Source organism: Trachypithecus francoisi, unplaced genomic scaffold (assembly GCF_009764315.1).
Source record: "Trachypithecus francoisi isolate TF-2019V2 unplaced genomic scaffold, Tfra_2.0 Lachesis_group10, whole genome shotgun sequence".
NCBI classification, from domain to species: Eukaryota; Metazoa; Chordata; class Mammalia; order Primates; family Cercopithecidae; genus Trachypithecus; species Trachypithecus francoisi.
Window position 1 is genome coordinate 27,807,464 of NW_022681455.1, and position 25,026 is coordinate 27,832,489.

At 43.4% G+C, this 25,026-nt stretch overlaps 1 non-coding gene across 1 annotated transcript; it reads left to right on the top strand.

Moving 5' to 3' along the window:
- Positions 1-14,568: 14,568 nt before the first annotated feature.
- On the top strand, positions 14,569-14,662 carry TRNAI-UAU. The gene is made up of 2 exons: positions 14,569-14,606; positions 14,627-14,662. It is a non-coding gene; the product is annotated as a tRNA-Ile (tRNA).
- The last annotated feature ends 10,364 nt before the right edge of the window (positions 14,663-25,026 follow it).

Consider the following 25,026-nt stretch of genomic DNA (forward strand, 5'->3'; position numbering starts at 1 on the left):
GAATGAGAAACACGGCAAGGATTTTACGCCCTGGGTGGAGGCTCCAAAAGGATACAATCTTAAAGACGACTCCAGCAGGCAGAGCCTCTCTTCGGCTTCTGTCCCCGGGAGGTGCTTCACGGCCCCCTTCCAGATTGTCTAACCCTTACCCTCACCTATTAGTGTGGCTCTTTTGATTTATGATTTGGGGGAATTTGAGACAGATGAAGGCACTATTTCCCTAAGGCGCTAAGAACTGAAGTCCAGAATATCTGGGCGTTAAGCAGCGTGAAAAGTACAGCAGACAGTGGGGCGTGGCTAAAAATGGCCAAAAGCTAATTGGAGGGGATGCTAAAACTATTAGAGAATGCAGGGATTTGCGGTGTTTGACCATAGGCCAGAAAATTGGAAGAAAGAGGAAAGTGAAAAATCAGACATTCTAGAAACCAAACAGCAACAAAACTGAGTTGAGAGTGAAAATAGCTTTAGTAAAAGGAAGTAAGGCCGCTTTCAACATGGCCCTGTGGCCCAGGGGTTGGAGCACTGCTCTCATAAACCAGGGGTTGTGAGTCCTAAGTCTCACCAGGGCCAGTGCAGACTAACCCCTGGGGTTCTGGGGTTTGCTTTCGAGGTCTGTAGTTTTCGTGTCTTTTATGTTTTTTTTGAGACGAAGTCTCGCTCTGTCACCAGACTGGAGTGCAATGGCACCATCTGGGCTCACTACAACCTCCGCCTCCCGGGTTTTTTTGTTTTTTTTTTTTTTTTTTTTTTTTTTGAGACGGAGTCTCGCTCTGTCGCCCGGACTGGAGTGCAGTGGCCGGATCTCAGCTCACTGCAAGCTCCGCCTCCCGGGTTCCCGCCATTCTCCTGCCTCAGCCTCCCGAGTAGCTGGGACTACAGGCGCCGCCACCTCGCCCGGCTAGTTTTTTGTATTTTATTTTTAGTAGAGACGGGGTTTCACAGTGTTAGCCAGTATGGTCTCGATCTCCTGACCTCGTGATCCGCCCGTCTCGGCCTCCCAAAGTGCTGGGATTACAGGCTTGAGCCACCGCGCCCGGCCCGCCTCCCGGGTTTAAGCAATTTTTTCCCGCCTCAGCCTCCCGAGTAGATGGGACAACAGGCGTGCACCACAAAGCCCGGCTAATTTTTGTGTTTTGGGTTAGAGACAGGGTTTCGCCATGTTGGCCAGGCTGGTTTGGAACTCGTGATTTCAGGAGATCCGCCCGCCTTGCCCTCCCAAAGTGCTGAGACTACAGGTGTCAACCACCGCGCCCGGCCGAAGGGTGCATTTCTTAGATGCCAAAACCTAAAACTGGAAATTATTCAAATCGATAACACCCATTTTAGCCCACCTTCTCAGAATGCAGGAATGTACTGGTAGCAAAAGTAGGACATGCTAGAAATACACTTCTGGTTCCAAAATGGTGGAAGCAAGCTGGCTTCACTGCTTCCTACTGAAAACCAAAACTAAATACACAGCACCAAAATTATCACCAAAAGTACAGAATTCTAAAATTAAAATTCCTCATAACAGATGGAAATGAAACTGCTGTGCTATCTGAACTGTTGATACAAGAAATTCAGTTGTAGGAATCTTTGAAGATCTACCAATACAAGAATTAGTGGCAATATAAACCAGTTAATAAATGCCTCTTTCTGATAAACTAATTTGTATCAAGTCTCAGTCACCTGCAACCTAAGGAGTTCCCACTAATTTAGTCATTGTAGGTCTAAAGAAACTATATTATAATTATTGATTTTATGATGCTTATTTAATGGACTGTAAGCTCCCTGATAACAGGTATCATATCTTATTTAATATTGTATCTCAGAGCCTTGCAAAGTATGAACCCTAGTCTCTGCTAAGTAACGGTTTCTTGAATGAAGCACAGCTAAAGAAATTCAACCAGGCTGGACGCGGTGGCTCAAGCCTGTAATTCCAGGCTGAGGTAGAATCATTTTAGTCTAGGAGTTCAAGGTTGCAGTGAGCTATGGTCAAGCCCCTGGGTGACAGAGCTGAGACCCTGTGAAAAGAAAAGAAAAGAAGAGAAAAGAAAAGAGACAATCAGAATGTAATGAGTTTGTAAATACCACAGGAGGTCGAAAATTTACCTGAAGCCCAAGAAACCAAAGTCAGCAAATATAGAGGAACAAAGAAAACAACACAGCAAGCTCTGATAAAGATTCTACCTAAATGTTAAGTGATCAGTCCTCCTGGTTTCAATTTATGCCTCAGAATCGGAACTGAGCTGCCTGCAAAATTAAACACCCAAAGATAACATCTGAGTGGCTCATATAAATTGTTAATATCAATAATCTATATCAGAGACTAAAATGATGGAGTTTCTCTCCACCACGTTTGTTCTAAATACTGAATAATATTATAATGTTCACAAGTCACAAATAGACTCCTCAAAATGGTAATTTGGATTCCTGAAATAATCCAACACTTTTCGCTGTACTAAGTTTGGAAAATCTACTTTAAATTGCTTAAGAATCAGGACAGGCACAGATTATTCATTTCTACTAAAATCCGCCAGAGCAGCTTTTAGTTGCTTGCACTTTAGGACTATCATTCCTTTCCGAAAGCCCTCAGGGTACTTTATGTTTCCATGGCTTCATAGATACTGCTTTCTCTGCATACAATAATAATTTCATCCCTTCTTCTAGCTAAGTCCTACCACTTCAGAATTCAAATAACGTATCACTTTGCCCTCAATCTAGCTTTTTCATAGCACCATTTGCACATCTTTATTATATTTGAATAATGTCTGGTAAATAATAATGTATTTTTCTTTTCTTTTCTTTTTTAGAGGAAGTCTCACTCTGTCACCCAGGCTGGAGTGCAGTGGCACAATCTCAGCTCACTGCAACCTCCACCCCCGGGTTCAAGCGATTCTCCTGCCTCAGCCTCCCAAGTAGCAAGGATTACAGGTGCCCACTACCACGCCTGGCTATTTTTGTATTTTTAGTAGAGATGGGATTTCAGCATGTTGACCAGGCTGGTCTCGAACTCATAACTTCAGGTGATCTGCCCTTCTTGTCTTCCCAAAGTGCTGAGATTACAGCACCTGGCCTCTTTCTGTATTTTTGAAACCACTTTTGCAAAGATTATAACAGTGGGAAAAGTATGACCATGAAAGAGATCTGACCTGACTCCATCTTGGCCTTTGCCTGCAATCTGCCCTTATTCATTCCTGAGTGTAAGTCGAACTAACTTTGGGATGAATTTAATTTTTAACTATCATTTAAAAGCCCTGGCTTCTGAATTTTCAGGGGGCCTGATTTGAGTAATAGTAAAACTCCAGTCTCCCGTTTAGCTGACTTTGTATGTATTAAACTCTTTCTCCATTGCCATTCCCTGTCTTGATAAATCAGCTCCACCTGGGCAGCTGGCAGGACAAACCTTTTGGGCAATTACATTTAGAAGTTTGGTAACCATGAGGATGTGTCTCCATTTTGTTTATCTATTTGTTTTTTCTAAATTCTGGGGTGACCTAAAAGGTATCTCAGTTTTGTTTTTGTTTGTTTGAGACAGAGTCTCGTTGTGTCACACAGGCTGGAACGCCATGAGGAGATCTTAGTTCACTGCAGCCATCACCTCCCCAGTTCAAGAGGTTCTTGTGCCTCAGCCTCCTGAGTAGCTGGGACTACAGGCGTGTCCAGCTAATTTTTGTATTTTTAGTAGAGACTGGGTTTCACCATGTTGGCCAGGCTGGTCTTAAACTCCTGGCGTCAAGTGATCTGCCTACCTCATCCTCTCAAAGTGCCAGGATTACAGGTATGAGCCACCGAGCCCAGCCATGGTATCTGTTCTGATGGATTGAAAGTACTTGTTTTTTGTGGAACATGGCTTTCTTTGTAAATATTTACAAATCTTTCTATTGAAGTTTTATTTCCTTTTCCACTGAAGTTATTCTCAACTTCAGACACAAGTTACCTGATTTTGCTTAGTTCTCCATTATCTTTCAATAAAATGTATAACTATTTTTATATGTTTGTCTTTTTCCTTTGAATTATTTGAAATTTTCACTAACCTTTTCTTGTCACTTAGTTTTTTGGGGAAGGACCACAAACTCCTTTACTTGCTGTTTCTAATTTGTTAATTCTGTTATTGTTATAGCACACTCTTTTATTTGCTCTTCAGTCTCCACTTTCACTCAATTCTGTTATCTTCTATAGGGAGAAATAAAACTTTTTCCTTGACTTTCTTAGGTTTAGTGAGTGAAGTCTTAGAAATTAAACTGACAAAAAACAGTAATAGGAGAAAAGGCATACAAACTTTGTTTGATGCTAATATTTTAATTTTAATGTGTACACAGGGGTCTCACAGAAAAGAAAGTAAAAACCCAAACAAGTGTTTAGGCTTGAGAACTTATGCACTATTTAACAAAGGGTGATAAATACTGGAGAACTGATGAGACAAATGAAAAGCATCTAGGCTTTTAGGTAAGGTAAATATACAGATGGGGGAAGGTGTTAATGGAAGTAAGGTTTGTTTAAGCAGATTGTAGGTGATGCATTATAATTGTCTCCTCTTCCCAGTATGTGAGAGGGGAGAGGGAAGACCTTCACAAAAGTAAAATTTATGCTCTGCTCTTAGACAGAAAGGGGGAAGGTAGAGAGCATTTCTGGCATCTGATGTTTCACTCAGTTGGCTTCAGCTAAAAACAATTCTTATGCTATAGTAGCGTATTTTGAGATGGCATATTTTGATACCCTTCACTTGTCTTTTTTTTCTTTTCTTGAGACAAGGTAAGTTTTAAATTTTTTTCGTAGAGACGGGGTCTCAGTAGGATGCACATGCTGATCCCAAACTCCTGTCCTCAAGTGATCCTTCCTCCTCAGTCTCCCAAAGTGTTGGGATTACAGGCGTGAGCCACAGCACAAAGCCCCCTTCATTTGTCTTCCAACTTATTTTCTTTGCATCCAGAGCATAAACATATGACAAGGAATTCACCAACCAAGTTCATCCACATCAGGCTTTGATTCAGAAATTGTGGACATAGGCCGGACGCAGTGGCTCACGCCTGTAATCCCAGCACTTTGTGAGGCCAAGGCAGGTGGATCACCTGAGGTTTGGAATTTGAGACCAGCCTGGCCAATACAGTGAAACCCCACCTCTACTAAAAACACAAAATTAGCTGGGTGTAGTGGCTCACGCCTGTAATCCCAGCTACTCGGGAGGCTGAGACAGGAGAATCTCTTGAACCCGAGGGGTGGAGGTTGCAGTGAGCGGAGACTGTACCATTGCACTCCAGCCTGGGCAACAGAGTGAGACTCCATCAAAAAAAAAAAACACGGAAGGAAGGAAAGAAAAGAAAAACAAGAAAGAAAAGAAATGAAGTTGTGGACATAAAGAAGCAGACAGTACAAGGCATCCATTCTGGTGACGGTAGTAGCAAATATGTTCATTTTCCTAGAAAAGCCATGAACTATTGCCTTGTAGTGGCAACAGTGTGTGAGCAGTTCTGTAGTGTGATTTTGGGTGTTGTTTCTAGCTGTACAGTCTACAAGCCTGGTGTTCTGGCTTACTCAGGTGTTCTATTAACTACTTTATAATCTTTAGTGAATTCGTTATCTACTTCTAGTAGAGCTGGTTTAGCCATTTCAAAGTGCCTGCCATACCGGAAGAACTCTAACTTGCCAGTTTTAAATTGTTCTTCTAGCTTAGGTGAAATTGTTGGTTTGAGTGTCTGGAGTGGCGAACTCAGTTCTTGCCTCCTAGCAGGAAATAATTTGTCCGAGGGGCATAAGGCAAAGTAAGAGACCAAGGCAAGTTTTAGAGCTTGGAAGAAGGCCAAGCATGCAACTTGAGAGATCTGTGTGCTGTTTGGCCCTTGACTGGGGGTTTTATACATTGGCATGTTTCCGGGGTTTCTGTTTCTCTTCTTTTGATTTTTCCCTTAAGATGGGTTGTCTGCATGCTCAGTGGCCTGCCAGCACTTGGGAGGGGCCACAAGCACTGTGTGTTTACTGAAGTTGTGCACATGCTCATTTGAGATGTTTTCCCTTACCAATCTAGTGTTTCTAGTGTTCCTAGAGGAAGGTCATACACTGGTTAAAGGCCACCGTTTTGCCTCTTAGTGCACATGTTTGACCCCCTCGCCCAACTCCTGAGATCTTACTGGGAAGCTGCTGATCACCAACATAACACCAAATGTTTTCTATCTATTGGGAGACTGCCTCTATCAGGAGACTGCCTTTCCCTAGTGCTGGCTATGACCAATTATTATTTTATTTCATTTATTTGTTTATTTATTTATTTATTTATTTATTTGAGATGGAGTCTTGCTCTGTCACCCAGGCTGGAGTGCAGTGGTGTGATCTCGGCTCACTGCAAGCTCCGTCTCCCGGGTTCACACCATTCTCTCGCTTCTGCCTCCCGAGTAGCTGGGACTACAGGCGCCTGTCACCACGCCTGCTAATTTTGTTTTTGTATTTTTAGTAGAGACAGGGTTTCACCATGTTAGCCAGGATGGTCTCGATCTCCTGACCTGGAGATCTGCCCGCCTCGGCCTCCCAAAGTGCTGGGATTATAGGCGTGAGCCACAGCGCCCGGCCGACCAATTATTATTTTAGACACAGTTTAACAACTGCCTGATCATCACCTGCTGGTGACCTGATATTATTGGGGCAGGGGATTGGGGTAGCTAGGCAGACACGCCCTGCTCATGTCTGCCTAGTGCCTACTCTAACATGAGGTTGTCAGAAATAATTAGCCTTAGGACCATATCCTTCCACTAACCCTATCTTTTCTGATCACCATCCTCACCTTCTCTCTGGAGAGAGAAAGGTGTAATGGATTTAGTGTTCTTATGGTCTGTGATGGCAAATTATGTGTGTTAATTTGATTGGGGTAAGGAATACCCAAAAAGCTTGGATAAAACATCATTTCTGGATATGTCTGCAACAGTGTTTCTGAAAGAGATTAGCATTTCAATCAACAGACTGAGTAAAGCAGATCCATCCTCACCAGTGCGCATGGACATCATTCAATCCATTAAAGGCCTGAAAAGAACAAAAAGGTGGAGGGAGGGATAATGCTGTCTTCTTGAGTTGGGACACACATGTTCTCCTGTCATTGGAGCTCCTGGCTTTGGGATCTTCAGACCGTAGGATTACACTAGAGCCTCCCTTCTTGTCCTAGGGCATTGGACTCAGACTGAATTACACCACTGACTTTCCAGGCTCTCCAGCTTGCAGACAGAAGATCATGGGACTTCTTGGCCTTTGTAAGCTCACAAGCTAATTTTCAGAATAAATCTCCTCTCATATATCTAGTATCTATCTATCTACCTATCTATCTATCTGCTATTCGTTCGGTTTCTCTGGAGAATCCTGACTAACAAATGGCTTTATATATGATGCTAATTACTCCACAGTGATGAGAGGGAGCTTTAGTGTGATCTTCTGGGCATCTTTATGGCAACTGACCCCCATTTCCACATTATTTTATTTTTTTCTTTGTGTCTTGCCAAGCCTTGATTATTTCTTGGAGATCACTCATTCTGGGTAGTCTCCGAAATCACTCCCAAAGACTCTCCTAACTGTATCCTACAGAGAGGAGATGCCAAAATAATGAAGTTTGACAGCTCTATCTTGTGACAAGTATCCCTGGTCAGTGTTGCGGGAGAGGGGTTTCTAGTATAGAGGGATGTTGTGCAACTTTTTCCTGGTCTGCATTCCTCCACACTACCCGCTACCCCCTCACCCCCTGCCCTACACAATCTAAATACTACCTGTGAACCTGAAATATCTGAGACAGGTCTCAATCAATATAGAAAGCTTATTTTGCCAAGGTTCCGAACATGCCTGTGACACAGCCTCAGGAGGTCCTGATGACACGTGCCCAAAGTGGTCAGGGTACAGCTTGCTTTTACAAGTTTTAGGGAGACATGAGACATCAATCAATGTGTGTAAGATGTACATTGGTTTGGTCTGGAAAGGGACAACTTGAAGAAGTTGAGGGGAGGGAGCTTCCAGGTCATAGGTAGATAAGAGACAAACAGTTGCATTCTTTTGAGTCCTTGATCAAGGACTCAGTTCACTGAATACACAATTTACGTGGGGGCAGCAAATTGTCATTTATGCCTTAGTCTCACTCAGGGAAACTGCATTTTTACATAAACAATAGGGCAGAGGAAGCAATCAGATATGCATTTGTCTCAGCTGAGCAGAGAGATGACTGTCTGTCCCACACCTGTGAAGATAAGCTATCAATTTACATTGCCAGGATAAAATTCAACAGACTGTTTTAGGATAAAGATCTTGAGGCCCACAAGGAATTTCCTTGTGGGAAAACTGTGAGGGAGGTATGTAGCCTTTTCATCTTTGTCTTTTCATCTTTAATCCTATCTTATTTAGGATTAAAATAGGAGGCGGGTTTGTCTGACGCATTTCCCAGCTTGACTTTTCCCTTTGTCTTAGTGATTCTGGGGTCCTGAGATTTATTTTCATTCCACACACTAAATTGGAGAATTTATTTATTTATTTATTTATTTTTGAGACAGAATTTCACTCTTGTTGCCCAGGCTGGAGTGCAATGGCACAATCTCAGCTCACTGCAACCTCTGCCTCCTAGGTTCAAGCAATTCTGCTTCAGCCTCCAAAGTAGCTGGGATTACAGGCATGCACGACCATGCCCCGCTAATTTTTTGTATTTTTTGTAGAGATGGGGTTTCACCATGTTGGCCAGGCTGGTCTGGAACTCCTGAACTCAGGTGATCCATGCGCCTCGGCCTCCCAAAGTGCTGAGATTACAGGCATGAGCCATGTGCCTGGCCATGATGACTTTCAATCTCCTCTTCTCTCAGTGATTAATCTCTGGTTGTTTGATAACATTCCTAGGAAAAAAGTTCAAGACAATTATATTCCTTTTGGAAGAACTTCCTTCAGTCATGTATGGGGAACTTCAGAGACGGCCCCTCCCTGTACTTGTACTTGGAGGGGAGAAACAAGGGAAGCCAGAGAGACCTTAATTTTGAGGCAGCTTCTAAGCCTTCCAGTTTCCTTTAAGTCTAAGAACTCAGCATGCCCAAGCACCATACTTTGGGGTAACCTTTTCTAATCCCCAACACATACATAAATTTTGAAAGAATCACCCCAAAAATGAACAATTAAGGGCACAAATCTAGAATAAAAATTCTGAGAATTAGCCGGGTACAGTGGCTCACGCCTGTAATCCTGGCACTTTGGGAGGCCAAGGCAGGCAGATCACAAGGTCAGGAGATCGAGAGCATCCTGGCTAACACGGTGAAACCCCGTCTCTACTAAAAATACAAAAATTAGCCAGGCGTGGTGGCGGGCACCTGTAGTCCCAGCTACTTGGGAGGCTGAGGCAAGAAAACAGCTTGAACCCGGGAGGCGGAAGTTGCAGTGAACCGAGATTGTGCCACTGCACTCCAGCCTGGGCGCCTGTAATCCCAGCACTTTGGGAGGCCGAGACGGGCTGATCACGAGGTCAGGAGATCGAGACCATCCTGGCTAATATGGTGAAATCCCGTCTCTACTAAAAAATACAAAAAACTAGCCGAGGGAGGTGGTGGGCGCCTGTAGTCCCACCTACTCGGGTGGCTGAGGCAGGAGAATGGTGTAAACCCGGGCGGCGGAGCTTGCAGTGAGCTGAGATCCGGCCACTGCACTCCAGCCTGGGCGACAGAGCGAGACTCCGTCTCAAAAAAAAAAAAAAAAAGTTCTGAAAATTGACATATATTTCAAGATTCTCTCTTTGTACACACAGGTGATACATTGATTCTATAAATGAATGCATTTAAGCATTCATTAGACAAAAAACTGAAAACAAGCACTAATATCCTCCAACTCGGGCTGGGCATGATGGCTCACGCCTATAATCCCAGCACTTTGGGAGGCTGAGGTGGGTGGATCACCTGAGGTCGGGAGTTCGACACCAGCCTGACCAACATGGTGAAACCCCGTCTCTACTAAAAATATAAAAATTAGTCAGGCGTAGTGGCCAGTCCCTGTAATCCCAGCTACTTGGGAGGCTGAGGCAGGAGAATCACTTGAACCTGGGAGGTAGAAGTTGCAGTGAGCTGGGAGATCACACCCTTGCACTCCAGCCTGGGAGACGGCATGTGAAAAACAAAAAACAAACACACAAAAAAACCTTTGTTCACCCTGAAATGTTTAAAATACTATTTCAACATTTTCACTTTATTAATATAGCCTTAATTAAATATTTGTGATGAGGAATACACCAAAAGGTAAACAGAATTTTTCTCAGGTTTAAAAAGGCTCATCACTTTTCTCAAATGGCAAAGGAGGCACTGCCATATCTGATCCTGGAACAAAATGATTAAACCCTTGAGTCTTGGACCCTTGAGAATCATCTTTTTTTTTTTTTTTAGAAAAAAAATTCCCTGCCATTGTTGCACAGAGAATAATATTTTTGAGAGGGAATTTGAGTATATTACCTACAGTTGTTGTTTCAGATGAGTTTAAATAGGACATATCAGTTGCTACCAGATCTTTATCTCCTTGAAAAGTAGTTTAAAGACTTTGTAATTTTTCTATATTTGTGTAACTATTGCAAAAATAACATGTTTATCTTCATGTTTTTGTTCCCCAACTTAAAACATAATTTTTTTAGCTAGGGGTGGTGGTTCATGCCTGTAATCTCAGCACTTTGGGAGGCCAAGGTGGGTGGATCACGAGGTCAGGAGTTCGAGACCAGCCTGGCCAACATGGTGAAACCCCATCTCTACTAAAAATACAAAAATTAGCTGGGCGTGGCGGTGGGCGCCTGTAATCCCAGCTACTTGGGAGGCTGAGGCAGGAGAATTGCTTGAACCCGGGAGGCAGAGGTTATAGTGAGCCGAGATCATGCCACTGCACTCTAGCCTGGGTGATAGACCAAGACTCCGTCTCCAAAAAAAAAAGAAAAGAAAAGAAAGAAAACATATACATATATTTTTTGTCAAAATCTTATTGTGTGGCCCAGGCTGGAAGGCTGGAGTGCAGTGGCACAATTACAGCACACTACGGCCTCAACCTCCCAGGCTCATGTGATCCTCCCACCTTAGTCTTCTGAGAAGCTAGGACCACAGATGACTGCCAATACACCCGGCTAATTAAAAAAATTCCTTTGCAGAGATGGGGTCTCACCGTACCAGGCTAGTCTTGAACTCCTGGCCTCAAACAATCCTCCTGCCTCAGCCTCCTAAAGTGTTGGGATTACAGGCTGAGCCACCCCAGCCAGCCTCCCAAAACTGGCCAAAACATAATATTAACTACTACTCCCAAAACTACTTTTTTTTTTTTTTGAGATGGAGTTTGGCTCTCGTTGCCCAGGATGGAGTGCAATGGCGTGATCTCAGCTCACCGCAACCTCTGCCTCCCAGGTTCAAGTGATTCTCCTGCCTTAGCCTCCTGAGTAGCTGGGATTATAGGCATGCGCCACCACGCCCAACTAATTTTGCAGTTTTAGTAGAGACAGGGTTTTTCCATGTTGGTCAGGCTGGTCTCCAACTCCTGAGCTCAGGTGGTCTGCCTGCCTCGGCCTCCCAAAGTGCTGGGATTACAGGCGTGAGCCACCCCCTCCTTGGCCTCCCCAAACTACCCCTAATCACTCATAATGACATTATCAATAGTACCAGGATTTCTATCAGTCAGGATCCCAAGAGAAAACAGGTGTCTTATTCAAATTGTAATAATTTCAGAAGGATTTAATAAAGGGACTGTTTAATAAAGGTGTCTAGTAAAGGTATGGGCAGGCTGCGGGAAGGACAAAGAAGAGGGCAGTACTCTAGGGTTACTGATAGTAGAGTGGTCAATGCCCCTAGACCTGAAGGAGAGAGGAAAAAGCCATTACTGAGATTTGGAGGAAAGGTCCGCTTTGATGAACTAGCCAGAGTTGACCCACAGAAAGAGATTCAGATAAATAAATACTCTAGCCTCTTTCTCCAATCTCATTCTGATCTAATGCTAGTGTTTCCACTAATGAAATTCAACTTGAGGCCAGGGTGGTGGCTCACACCTATAATCCCAATCCCAGCACTGTGGGAGGCCGAGGCGGGCAGATCACAAGATCAGGAGTTTGAGACCAGCCTGGTCAACATAGTGAAACTCCATCTGTGCTAAAAATACAAACATTAGCTGGGCATGGTGGCACATGCCTGTAGCCCCAGCTACTTGGGAGGTTGAGGCAGGAGAATCACTTGAACCTGGGAGGCGGAGGTTGCAGTGGGCTGAGATTGCCACTGCACTCCAGCCTGGGCAACGGAGCAAGACTCCGTCTCAAAAAAAAAAAAAAATTTCAACTTGAAGCCAGAGGCCTGGGATGTCTATTGGTATAGATCACACAGGTCAGTTTTCTATGGCACAGTGGGTAGAGAACTGAAGACAGTCACTTTTTTTTTTTTTTTTAAGACGGAGTCTCGCTCTGTCGCCCAGGCTGGAGTGCAGTGGCCGGATCTCAGCTCACTGCAAGCTCCGCCTCCCAGGTTTACGCCATTCTCCTGCCTCAGCCTCCCGAGTAGCTGGGACTACAGGCGCCCGCCACCTCGCCCGGCTAGTTTTTTGTATTTTTTTTTAGTAGAGACGGGGTTTCACCGTGTTAGCCAGGATGGTCTCGATCTCCTGATCTCGTGATCCGCCCGTCTCAGCCTCCCAACGTGCTGGGATTACAGGCTTGAGCCACCGCGCCCGGCCGACAGTCACTTTTTTAACACCAACAATTCAAAACATTCAGCTTTCCATCCACCATTTTCTCCGATCATGATTTTATGCTTATAAATCTTATATTATGTCACTGACCTGCCTCCTGATAAGAGTTGTTTAATATCCAGTGACATACTGTGAGTCCTATAAGTTTTCATCCCTTCAGAACAATAATTCCCCAAATGCTGGCTGTTCATATTTAGATCTGGTTTTGGAACACAAAATCATTAGTATTGTTATGAGGTTTATAGAACTCAGAACAGTGCCTAACCCATGTGTCTTAGTACTTTAGGGCTATATTAACAAAATACCTTTGACTGGATAATTTGTAAAGAACAGATTTTTTTTTTTTTTATAGTTCTGGAGACAGGGAAGTCCAAGATCAAGGCTCCAGCAGATACGGTATCTGGTGAGGGATGCTCTCTGTGCTTCAAAGGTGATGCCTTTTGCTGCATCCTCACAGGGCAGAAGATATGAGAGGGCCAGGCAGCTCTCTAAAGCCTCTTTTACATAGGCAGTAATCCGATTCAGGAAGCCAGAACCCTCAGGACTTAATCACTTCCCAGAAGGCCCCACCTCTTAATATCACAATGGAGGTTAAGTTTCAATATGATTTTGGAGAAACACAAACACTCAAACCGAAGCAACATGGTAAGCTCTGACAAACTGTTGTGAGCTACTGTTATTTAGATGGAGCAATCTCTAGAGGTTCAGGCAGAGCCTTATTTCTCCCTCTGGGACTGTGTAGTGAGAATGTAGGAGCTTCTCAGGAGAGGTGGTCATCTACCAAGGAGCCTGTGTTGCTTCTCCCTGCTCCTTATCTTAAGGTGTTATTTTAAACACATGAAATGATCTCAAAACAGCTATGTAATAGACATCAAGATATGGAAGCATTTCCTTTTTTTTTTTTTTTTAAGTATGGAGAAACTTAGTCACTGGTCCTATTTGTTAAGTGTTCCGTGGTCAGGAATAGGCAGGCTATTCCTTTTACACAATTCTTATGGTTGACAGAAATTATTCTATAAAAGCCAACAGACTTCATATCTTGTGTGTATGTGTACTTTGACAGCTGCCTTCCCCCACCCCCCAAATCAAACAAGCAACAAACAAAATTGGCCTTAAAACTGAGGCCCCAGAGATGAGGTTACTGAGCGGATATATGTCACAGCGGCAAACTTTCTGCAACTGGAAAAGGTCAAGACAGAGGGAGGAGCGCTGGGGGTGCACACCGCCTTGACCTCTGGCACCTACTGCACAAATAAGAAGTGGTTGCTATGCCAGTTTTCCCTGAAGAGGTGCCTGACCAGCTGGCTCTGTGAATTCGAATGCAGTATTCAGGCAGGCGCTGGGAGAGTTTTGGGGAATCCCGATAGACAGCCCAGAGATGCTGGACTGCGAAAGCGGGCGCGCTGCAGGAGAGGCTGGGAGGGCAGCCAGGAGCGCTGCTGGTGTCCGGAGACGCGCAGAGGGAGGGGCAGGCGGCGAGCTCCGCTTCTCCGCGTCCTGGGTCTGAAAGCATCACAGGCCAGCCGGGCAGTGCGCGGTGAAACTACGAAGAAGCCAAAGAGCTCGCATCTTCTACAAAAAACCATGTTCTTGCTAGGACGATGGCAAGGAGAAGCCAGAGTCTCTCCTTTTTCTCCTCGGCTTTTCTCGGGCTTTCTGAAAAGAGCACCCGCATATTCCCGGGAAATTTTGGCTCCTGATGGCATAGGGGGAGGATCACATTCATCTTCCAGGAGAGACGGAGATATCTTGATCAAATTGTGTTTTACGCAGGAGGCGAGTGACTGCGGAGGGAGGATCCCCTGCAGCTCAGCGCGCTCCCGCTCCGGCGCGAGGCCGGGGTCGAGCGCTTCAGTAGCTCATGGCTCTGTAGAGTGCGCATGGCCAAGATAAGGAAAGCATGCTCCAGTGGCGCAATCGGTTAGCGCGCGGTACTTATACAGCAGTATATGTGCGGGTGATGCCGAGGTTGTGAGTTCGAGCCTCACCTGGAGCATGTTTTCTTCCAATTGCGATTTCAGACATTTCACGATAATGCATTTTTCCATTCTCTTTACAGTAAAATGCTAAAATGGATAAGTTTTCCGTGGTGAGCCCATAAAGATTCCTTTGATCGAGGGAGATATTTGGCAAATTTCAGAGAAGGGAAGAAACCCAGCAAGACCCAAATTGAACTCATCCAGCAAACTCATTTCTCTTCAGTCGGGAGGCCTCACAGCCAGGCTGTTCTGCTTCAATGACGCCTCCTCCCTCCCTTGCTCCTCCACTTAAAAACTATTCTTCAGCTCTTTGGGGACTGAGCAAGGAGGTGGAAAAACTGGGTTTTATTATCTGTGATTTGTGCAACTGTCACCCGGGTTCATCAATGTGCAGAAAGTACTCCCAGGTGCCTGAGCTTTGGTATCTACAAGGATGGCAGTGAAGTTGTTGAACTCCACCTGTGAAACCTAAATGTGTTCTGTGTGGAGCTCCACTGTCTACTTTACAAAAACCTGACTGGGAAACAAGAAATGCTCATTTTCCCCCAGTAATGAAACATCAGACATAAGTGGCTGGGTATGTATTTCTTCCTAATTTCATCAAAAAGTAAACAAACTGCCTTGTTTGGAAAAACACATTCATCTTGATGCTGATGTCTGAAATACATGATTCCAGGTTGCTGTGCTTTCATCCAGTCTTTCCTGGATTTCATTTGGTCTCGTGGAATCTTCCTCCTGTTCCTTAAATATGGATATTCCCCCACAATTCTGTCCTCAGCTTTCCACACATGTAGTGATATACACATTCTGTGTTAGGGTTCTCCAGAGAAACAGAACCACTAGGATATATAAACGTAAATATGAGGAATTATGAGAATTGGTTCACAGGATTATGGAGGCAAGAAATCTCACAATATGCTGTGTGCAAGCTAGAGAATCAGGAAAACCAGTGGTGTGATTTAGGCCTGCATCCCAAAGCCTGAGGAAGCAGTGGATCAGGGAGAAGGGAGACTTCTCTGGAGTCCCAGATTCTGAAGGCCTGAGAACCTGGAGCTTTGATGTGGGAAAGCACAAATATCACCCCTGCATCTTTTAAGTCCTTGATGGTGGCACTAATCTCTACAATCCCTTCAGAAATGTAGTGTTGCTTTTGATTTTACTATTTTCCTAGGTAGAGGTAGTTCTAATGCCTTCCAATTGTTCTTTCCCACCTTAATAGCCCTCATTCCATAGGTCAGGGAACTAATGTTAGGATTCTGCCAGATACTAAGTATGTCTATTCCAATTATGCCTTCTGAAACTGGGGGAATAACCACAGGATACATTCAGGGACTTACTGGACCCACTGTGAGTCAGATCTGAGCTAAAACTTCATTGGTCACCTGACTTCTATAAGCCCCTACTCTGACTGGAGTACCACAGTGACGTTGAGGACTCCTGGAATCAATGTCAGCTCAGAACTATAGTCCCTAAAGAGTCTAATTATTTCCTTGCTCCCAGTGCTTAGTTACTCTGGTAAAAGATGGTAGGTCCCTTTGAGGAAGGCTGGGAAAAAGATTAATAGTATAAATTTTTGGTAGCGTACCAAGTCCTTCCTCAAGAAGACCCCACTGCCACTCCATTCAAAGGGTTCTGAGTCTATAAACTGGCTCAAGTCTGGTGTTGCAGGCTGAAAGAGTGAGGGTCGTGATCAACTCAGTATACCACTGGAGGCTATATGAGCAAACAGCAAACTGTTCTCATAAATGCAGAATGTTGGCAAGCTGACAGCTGTGTCTGCCACTCAGAAGGAATGCTGAGGGCAGTCACGCTCCAAGTGTAGTGTTGCTTGTGACTAGGCACAACTGAAGCCTGTAAGCAATAATGTGAACCTGTGACCCATCAAACAGCTGACCAATCATTACCTCCTCCTCCCTGCTTTTTCTACCCAATAAATACCAAGGGCTGTAGAAGCTCAGGGCTGCCTTTGCTCACTAGAAGCAAGGAGCTCTCTTCTTCTTGCCCGGACCCCTTCTTTAAAATAGTTTCTTTTGTTTTAAGTTTTCATTTCTGTGTTCATCCTCCTCGTTCAGTCCCATAGTAACTGTGCAAACTGCGGCAGTCTGGGAAGCCATGACTGTATTTTTATCGAGTTAGACTTTTGTTCACTTGATCTGGTAGTTCTCTGTTTATACAGATCAAGTAGTTGATTGTCTTACTTGATAATTTGCCCTGGTAACAACATAATAACTGATGTGTCTCTTTCCTAAATTGCATAAATACTGTGAAATTGCTCTGACAAATTAGAAATGCACCATTGGCATATTTATCTTCCCTTTTATGCATGATGGTAAAATAAAAACGTCATTCTGCTAGAAAAAAAAAATTTAGTGTCCTTCCTATCTATTTCACTTCTGAAAACACCGTGATTAACTAGCCAGTGCCATAGATCTATGAGATTCAGACTATTCTGACTGCTGCTTTGACTCCTCAGTTCATCAGGGTCACTACACTCACCTTTCCTTTGATGATTGAGTGTTTTAGATTTACTATTTTTCTAGGTAGCAGCTCTAATGGCTTCCATTTGGTCTTTCCCACCATAGTAGCCCTCACCCTACCAGTCATGGAGCCAATGTGAGGGTTCTGCCAGCTGCTAAGTATGTCTATGCTAATTATGCATTCTGGCACTGGGGAAATGACCCCAGGATGAGTCTGGGGACCCACTGTAAGTTGGATCTGAGCTAAAACTCCATTGATTACCTGGCTTCCATATGCCCCTACTTTAACTGGAGGACCACAATGATGTTTTGGGTCTCCTGGAATCAACGTCAGCTCAGAGCCAGTGTCCAGCAGTCCTGAAATGTCTGATCATTTTCCTTTCCCCAATGCACAGTTGCCTTGGTAAAAGGCAGGGGGTCTTCTTGGGGAAGGGTGGGAAAAAGATCCACTGCATAAACTGTCAGTAATGTAGTGGGGTCCTTCCTCGAGGGGACATGGCCTCCCCTTTATCCAAAGGGTTCTGGGTCTGTAAACTGGCTCAAGTCTGGAAACTGATTGAGGGGCCATGATTCTGTTTTTATAATTCAAATTAGTCTTTTGTCCATTCGACTTAGAAGTTTTCTGCTTGTATAAATTAAGTAGGAACGCAGTAGGCTTCCTATCAATTTCACTTCTAGGAACACTGTGATTAATTAGCCAATGCCAGACTCTACATGAGTCAGACTATTCTGATTGCTGCTTTGACTCTGCTGTCCATTATGGTAGCTATGCCCACCTTTTCTTCGACAGTTGAGTAGTGCCACTTGGCCCCTGCCACCTTGCAATCCAATTATTCTCATTGTATTTAAGTTTGTAGTTGAGCGACTATAGTTCCCACTGTTAGATCTGACATACAGAGGAGCAATTACAGGGCTCTTCAAAGATGCAGGTGCTGCCCTCACAAATCTATTTTGCAAAGCATAGTCAAGGGTATATCTTCTGGGCCTTCCCAGCTGTGATGAGTAGGTCTAAAGTGACTAATTCACTCCACCTTCACAATCTCCCTGAGCCTTTGGATCCCTTCCTCTACATTAAATCAAGGGAGATCAGGCATTTCCAGCTTGCTCACAGTGGGCCATCTTTGAATCCATATTTCAGCTAACCAAGCAGATCAACTATTAGAACTTTTTTTTTTTTTAACTCCCCGAGTTGCAACATTAAATGCAGAGTCCCTACTTAATGGGCCCAAATCAATAGATTCCACCCGATCCAACTCTGTGTTCCTTCCACCATCATCCTATACCCTTAAATATCCATTCTCATGCCTGTTCTCCAGATTTCTGTTTATGTAAATTAGAGAACTCAAACAGTTCTTTTCAAGTGTAGTGCACCTCCTCATGAGTTACATTCTCAATCTCACCTCCAGGGGCCTACCAGGACTTTAGTCTAGTTATAGGTCTAGAAGCAAACAGGAGTGTTGGGAGAATCAACATTATTTTGCCTGGCAGCTGCTTCAGAGGAGGCCATCACTATTGCCTCAAGCAGCTCAGGGTTTATCTCCTCAGACAAAGGTGGACAGGCTGATGGCAGCATGGGTCGGGGAGGGGATGTTGCCACTACTGCGGATTGAGAAGCTGTTCTTTCTGGCAAAATAGGTTCATCAGAGTTTACAAACTCAGTGTCCCCAGCTTCATCAGGGTCTTCTTACACATCCCCAATTTCAGGGTCCCACTCTTTTCCAATCAATGCCCTCACTTTAATAGTAGACACCTGGTGAGGCTGTGCATTCATCTTTCATTGCAGGTCAGCCACTCGCATGGTAAGAGCTTGTGTCTGTTTTTCCACAATGTCAGCTCTTTCTCTACAGGAGATATGACTCTCACTCAGGGCAATCTTAGCAGATTTGAGGCTTAGTATCTGCTTCTGAAGCCAGGAGACAGAATCCCTGAGTTCATCATTTTCTTTCATCACTTTGACCACTGAACTTAGAAGCAACCAACCAGCCTCATTTTGTTCCTTGGTTCTCCACATATGGTCAAAGGTATTATGTATAAAGTCACTAAACTTGCTTCTCAGGAGTGGTGAATCAGGAGTGTGAAATGTATTTATTTTGCATAACTCTCTAAACAGTTCATACCAAGGACTATCAGTGTTCTCCACACTATTAGAAGTAGAGTCCTTAGCATTTTTGTGTCGAATCATATTAAGCAGCCAACTCCAGAAACCCCAAAACCAAAGAAAGAACTCCATCCTTAATATTCTGTTCCTCTAGAATCACTCCTGGTACAAAAATCTATATTAGTCAGGGTTCTCCAGAGGGACAGAACTTGTTTTACACTTTGCTTCCCTTTGTTTGCCTCCATTTCTTCCACTGGTGATCACTTGTTTATCCTTCAGGTTATGGTGGGAACTTTATATCCAACAGTTTGGATCAGACACACTCCTATGAGCTTTATCTGTTGTGCTAGGTACTTGATACGTTATTTTAGTCTTCTTTTTACTTTACTCTCTCATCTATTGCATCATGAGCTCTTTGGTGGGGAAGAGAAAGATTGTACCTTAATTGTGTTTGTTTCTTCAGTACCAAGTTCAATTTCTCACTCTGAATGAATTGTAACGCTCAGAATTCTCTCTACCTGTGATATCAGGAAGTGTTTGCACCCTTTTTTTTTTGAGACGGAGTCTTGCTTTGTTGCCCAGGCTGGAGTGTGCAGTGGCGCAATCTCAGCTCACTGCAAGCTCTGCCTCTCAGGTTCACGCCATTCTCCTGCCTCAGCCTCCCGAGTAGCAGAGACTACAGGCGCCGGCGGCCATGCCCGGCTAATTTTTTGTAGTTTTAGTAGAGACGGGGTTTCACCTTGTTAGCCAGGATGGTGTCGATCTCCTGACCTTGTGATCCGCCCACCTCGGGCTCCCAAAGTGCTGGGATTACAGGCGTGAGCCACTGCTCCCGGACTGTTTGCACCCTTTATATTAGGTATCCCCAACCCTGGGCGGCAGAGTGGTGCTGGTCCATGGCCTGTTACACAGCAGGAGATGAGTGGCGGTCGAGCATTACTGCCTGAGCTCTGCCTCCTGTCAGGTCAGTCGGCGCATTAGATTCTCATAGGAGTGCGAACTCAATTGTGAACTGCGCATGCAAAGGATCTAGGTTGCAGGCTCCTTATGCGAATCTAACGCCTGATGATCTGAGGTGGAACAGTTTTATCCCAGAACCATACTCCGCCCCCGCCCCCGCCCCAGCCCCCGCCCCCATCCCCACCCCCTACAGGCTGTGGAAACATTGTCTTCCACTAAAACGGTCCTTAGTGCCAAAAATGTTGGGGACCACTGCTTTACACCTTTTGTCTCCCCTATTTTCACCTCTTAGGATGAACATTTAATTTTATTTATTTTTAGCAAACTAAAGGTTAAGTGTAGGTACTGAGAAATGAACATTAAAAGAGACTGTTGTCTATCGCGTAGGTTCTCACTGAAGAATGTGAAGGTCAAAGGTCAGAGAAGGGGCTTCCTTGCGCAGATAATAAAGTAGTAGTAGCCGCGCTGTCTCCAGTTCTTCTCTGCACCTAGAATGCTCTTCATCTTGTCTACACGACAGATTTTTACTCATTTTTCATAATCCAGGGGGGGAAAATCAATGATTTCTTGTTTTTTATTATAAGATACTTCAGGTTGCTCACACCTGTAATCCCAGTGCTTTGGGAGGCCTAGGTCAGAGGATCCCTTGAGCCCAGGAGTTTGAGACCAGCCTGAGCAACATAGGGAGACCCCATCTCTACAAAAAATTAATTAATTGGGCATGTCTCAGCTACTCAGGAGGCTAAGGTGGGAGGATCCCTTGAGCCCAGAAGGTTGAGGCTGCAGTGAGCCATGATCACTCTCCCTGCACTCCAGCCTGAACAACAAAGTGAGACTCTGTCTCAAAGAAAACAACAACAATAACAACTTCATAACAGTTAATTCACATTTATTTCACTGTAAAAAAAAAAAAGATATATTTATATATAGAACTGCTTTTCCTACTAGTTTGCTTATCAAGAAGAATGTAACCATATCAGATCCATTACCCAATGCATGGCAAATCAATATACTGAGACATCAGATTGTAGCAGAGGAAGAGGTTTAATCATGGACAGCCCAATAAGGAGATGGAGGAAAACCTCAAATCTGCCTCCCTGAGGAGTTCCAGGTAGGGATTTTAAGGGATTTAGAGTGGATCAAGGAGTTGGGATCGTTGATTGGCCCAAGAGTGTTGAGTGGTTCAGGCCTGTAATCCTAGTGCTCTGGGAGGCTGAGGCAGAAGGATCATTTGAGGTCAGGAGTTTGAAACCAGCCTGGCCAACATGGTAAAACCCCTTCTCTACTAAAAAAAATACAAAAAATTAGCCAGGTGTGGTGGCGGGTGCCTGTAATCCTAGCTACCCAGCAGGCTGAGGCAGGAAAATTGCTTGAACCCAGGAGGCAGACGTTGCAGTAAACCAACATTGCGCCATTGCACTCCAGACTGGGTGACAGAGCGAGATTCTGTCTCAAAAAAGGAAAAAAAAAGGGGTAAAGTCATGGAATGAGGAGATGAGAAAACTGCATTTTCTTTTTTTTTTCTTTTAGATGCAGTCTCACTCTGTCATCCAGGCTGAAGTGCAGTGGCGCCATCTTGGCTCACTGCAACCTCCGCCTCCCAGGTTCAAACGATTCTTCTGCCTCAGCCTCCCAAGTAGCTAGAATTACAGGCCTGTGGCACCATGGCCACCATGCCCAGCTAATTTTTGTATTTTTAGTACAGACGGGGTTTCACCATGTTGCCCAGGCTGGTCTCAAACTCCTGATCTCGAATGATCCATACGCCTCGGCCTCCCAAAGTACTGGGATTACAAGCGTGAGTCACCGCACCTGACCCTTTTTTGTAAAATTAAAAAAATTGGGGTGGGGAGGGATAGCATTAGGAGATACACCTAATGTAAATGATGAGTTAATGGGTGCAGCACACCAACATGGCACATGTATACATATGTAACAAACCTGCACGTTGTGCACATGTACCCTAGAACTTAAAGTATAAAAAGAAAAAAAAATGTTGCTGTCATTGTTAGAGAGAGGGTCTCACTATGTTGCCCAGGCTGATCTTGAACTTCTGGCCTCAAGTGATCCTCCAATTTTGGCCTCCCAAAGTGCTGGGATTACAGGTGTGTACCACTGTGCTCTGCCTGAAACTGCATTTTCACACTGATTCAGTTCCTTTATGAATGTCAGTGCTAGTTGGTGTCGGCCTTTCTGCTGGAATTCAGGATCTGAAAAGCATCTTAAAAACACTTATGATTTTCTGGGCGCGGTGGCTCGCACCTGTAATCCCAGCACTTTGGGAGGCTGAGGTGGGCGGATCACGAAGTCAAGAGATAGAGACCATCCTGGCCAATATGGTGAAACCCTGTCTCTACTAAAAAAAAAAAAAAATTGTGTATGTATATGTATACACAAAAATTAGCTGGGTGTGGTGGCACGTTCCTGTAGTCCAAGCTACTCAGGAGGCTGAGGCAGGAGAATCGCTTGAAGCCAGCAGGTGGAGGTTGCGGTGAGCTGAGATTGGGCCACTGCACCCCAGCCTGAGTGACAGAGTGAGACTCCATCTCAAAACAAAAACAAAACAAAACAAAACAAAGCAAAACCTTTCAAATAATTAGTCCAATGTAATGATACTTAGTAGATGCTCAAAAATATTCTTGGAAGGTCAAAACAGTACAGTGGAGTAAAGTCAGAACTATGGGGAGAGATAAGAAGAATAGAAAGGAAAGGAGGAAAAAATAAGGTGATTTGGATGTGGATGATGAGAAGGGGGAAAAAATGTAAAATGTACTTCTTTTTGGTTATTCCAGATGAGAATATTGGAAATTTTAAGCATTAAAACTCCAAGGTTCTCCTAGATTTGTCATATACTCCTGCCAAATGAAAGATTTATATGTATGCTTGGCTAACAACTAGAATTTGAAGTGAGTTTGTTTTAGTCCCCATGTAGGGTAATATCTACTGTGAGATATCACACCACCACCAAAAGGGGCTAAGTAATCTACTTTTAAAATTTTCTTCTTCATGTGAAAATGAGTCCAATAATTTTTTAGATTATTTATGGAATATAATTTCAATAGTAGAAAAATTTTCTCTCTCCCTCTTTTTCTTTTTTTTCCATTTTGATCTTCTGGATTTCTTTACTGTTTGTTTACTTTTTCTCACCCATATTTCCATTTCTATTTCTGGTATAAACTGAGAAGATCTATATCCTTAAAATGCTCCCCTAAGTGATTTTATCCAGAGCATAAATACAGTCTTTTCCATCTCTTGTCATTTCTAAATTGTATTTCATGTAATAATTTGTTAATTTTTTAAAATTTTGCATAGATAATACGTATTGTTTAAAATTTTTTTGTATAAAGCTTACCATTTTTCTTATATCCTAGCCACCAAGTTCTCCTCAGAACAGGCTATTGGTTTCTGTTATTAGTTTCCCAGAAAAGCGGAATTATTTATGTTCTGTTCTTTGTCAGATGTCATTCTAGATTAGTTTCTGAGGAGGAGCCCATCTCTTCCTGTGTAATGAAAAATTGAACCACCTAATAGTAGTATTTTGTTTGTTTAACAGATACTATTTTACTATGTTGCCCAGGCTAGATTCAAGCTCCTAGGCTGAAGGGATCCCTCCGCCTCAGCTTCTCAAGTAGCTGGGACTATAAGTACCCGCTTGGGTATAGTGTATTTTTTTAAGATGAGGCTGGCCACACCCCGTAACCTCATCAGAAATACCAATCATGTGATTTGAATCATGCATTATCAGTCAACCTGAAGACTGAGTTGAAGCAAAACCCTGTCTCAACATAAGACAAAAACACCACCACCAAAAGTATCCAAATTGGAAAGGAAGAAGTAAAATTGGGCCTGTTTGCAGATAACATGACTTTATATAGAGACAGTCCTAAAGACTCCATTAAAAAGAAGTGTTAATACTAACGAACAAATTCAATATATTTGCAGAATACAAAATCAATATTCAGAAATCACTTGCATTACTATACAGTAACAAACTACATGAAATAATAAACAATAAACTACATAGAAAGAAAAATTAAAGGACAATCCCATTTATAGTAGCACCCCTCTCCCTTAAAAAAAGAATTAAACTTAATCATGAAGGTGAAATGTTGTTAATGTTTGTTAAAGTTTTCAGTGACGTACAATTAATGCAATCTGTATCAAAATCTCTCTGGCAGTTTTTAGAAAACAGAAAAAAAGACTATAAAATTCATGTAAAACTCATATGAAACTACAAAGAACCCAAAGTCACCAAGTCAATTTTGAGAAAGAACAACAAAGCTGAAGACATCACACTTCCTGATTTCAGCATATACTACAGAGCTACAGTTATTAAAACCGTCTGGTACTAGCAAAAAGACGGGTATACAAACCAAAATAACAGGATAGAGAGCTCAGAGATTAATCCATAAATATATGGTCAACTGATCTTTAAGGAGGTTGCCAAGAACACACAATAGGAAAAAAAAACAATCTTTTCAACAAATGATGTTGAGAAAACCAGATATTCACATGAAAAAGAATGAAATTAGACCCTTGTTTACAGCAGTCACAAAAATTAACTAAAATGGATTAATGACTTAAATCTAAGATCTGCAACTATAAAACTCTTGGAGGAAAGCTTTAGGACATCGGTCTTGATTTAATGACTATGACATCAAAATCATAGCCAACAAGAGCAAAAATAGAAAAATCGGGATTATATCAAATAAAAGAGTTTCTTTTTTTCCTTTTTTTTTTTTTTTCCGAGATGGAGTTTCATTCTTGTTGCCCCGGATGGAGTGCAATGGCGCGATCTTGGCTCACCGCAACCTCCGCCTCACGGATTCAAGTGATCTCCTGCCTC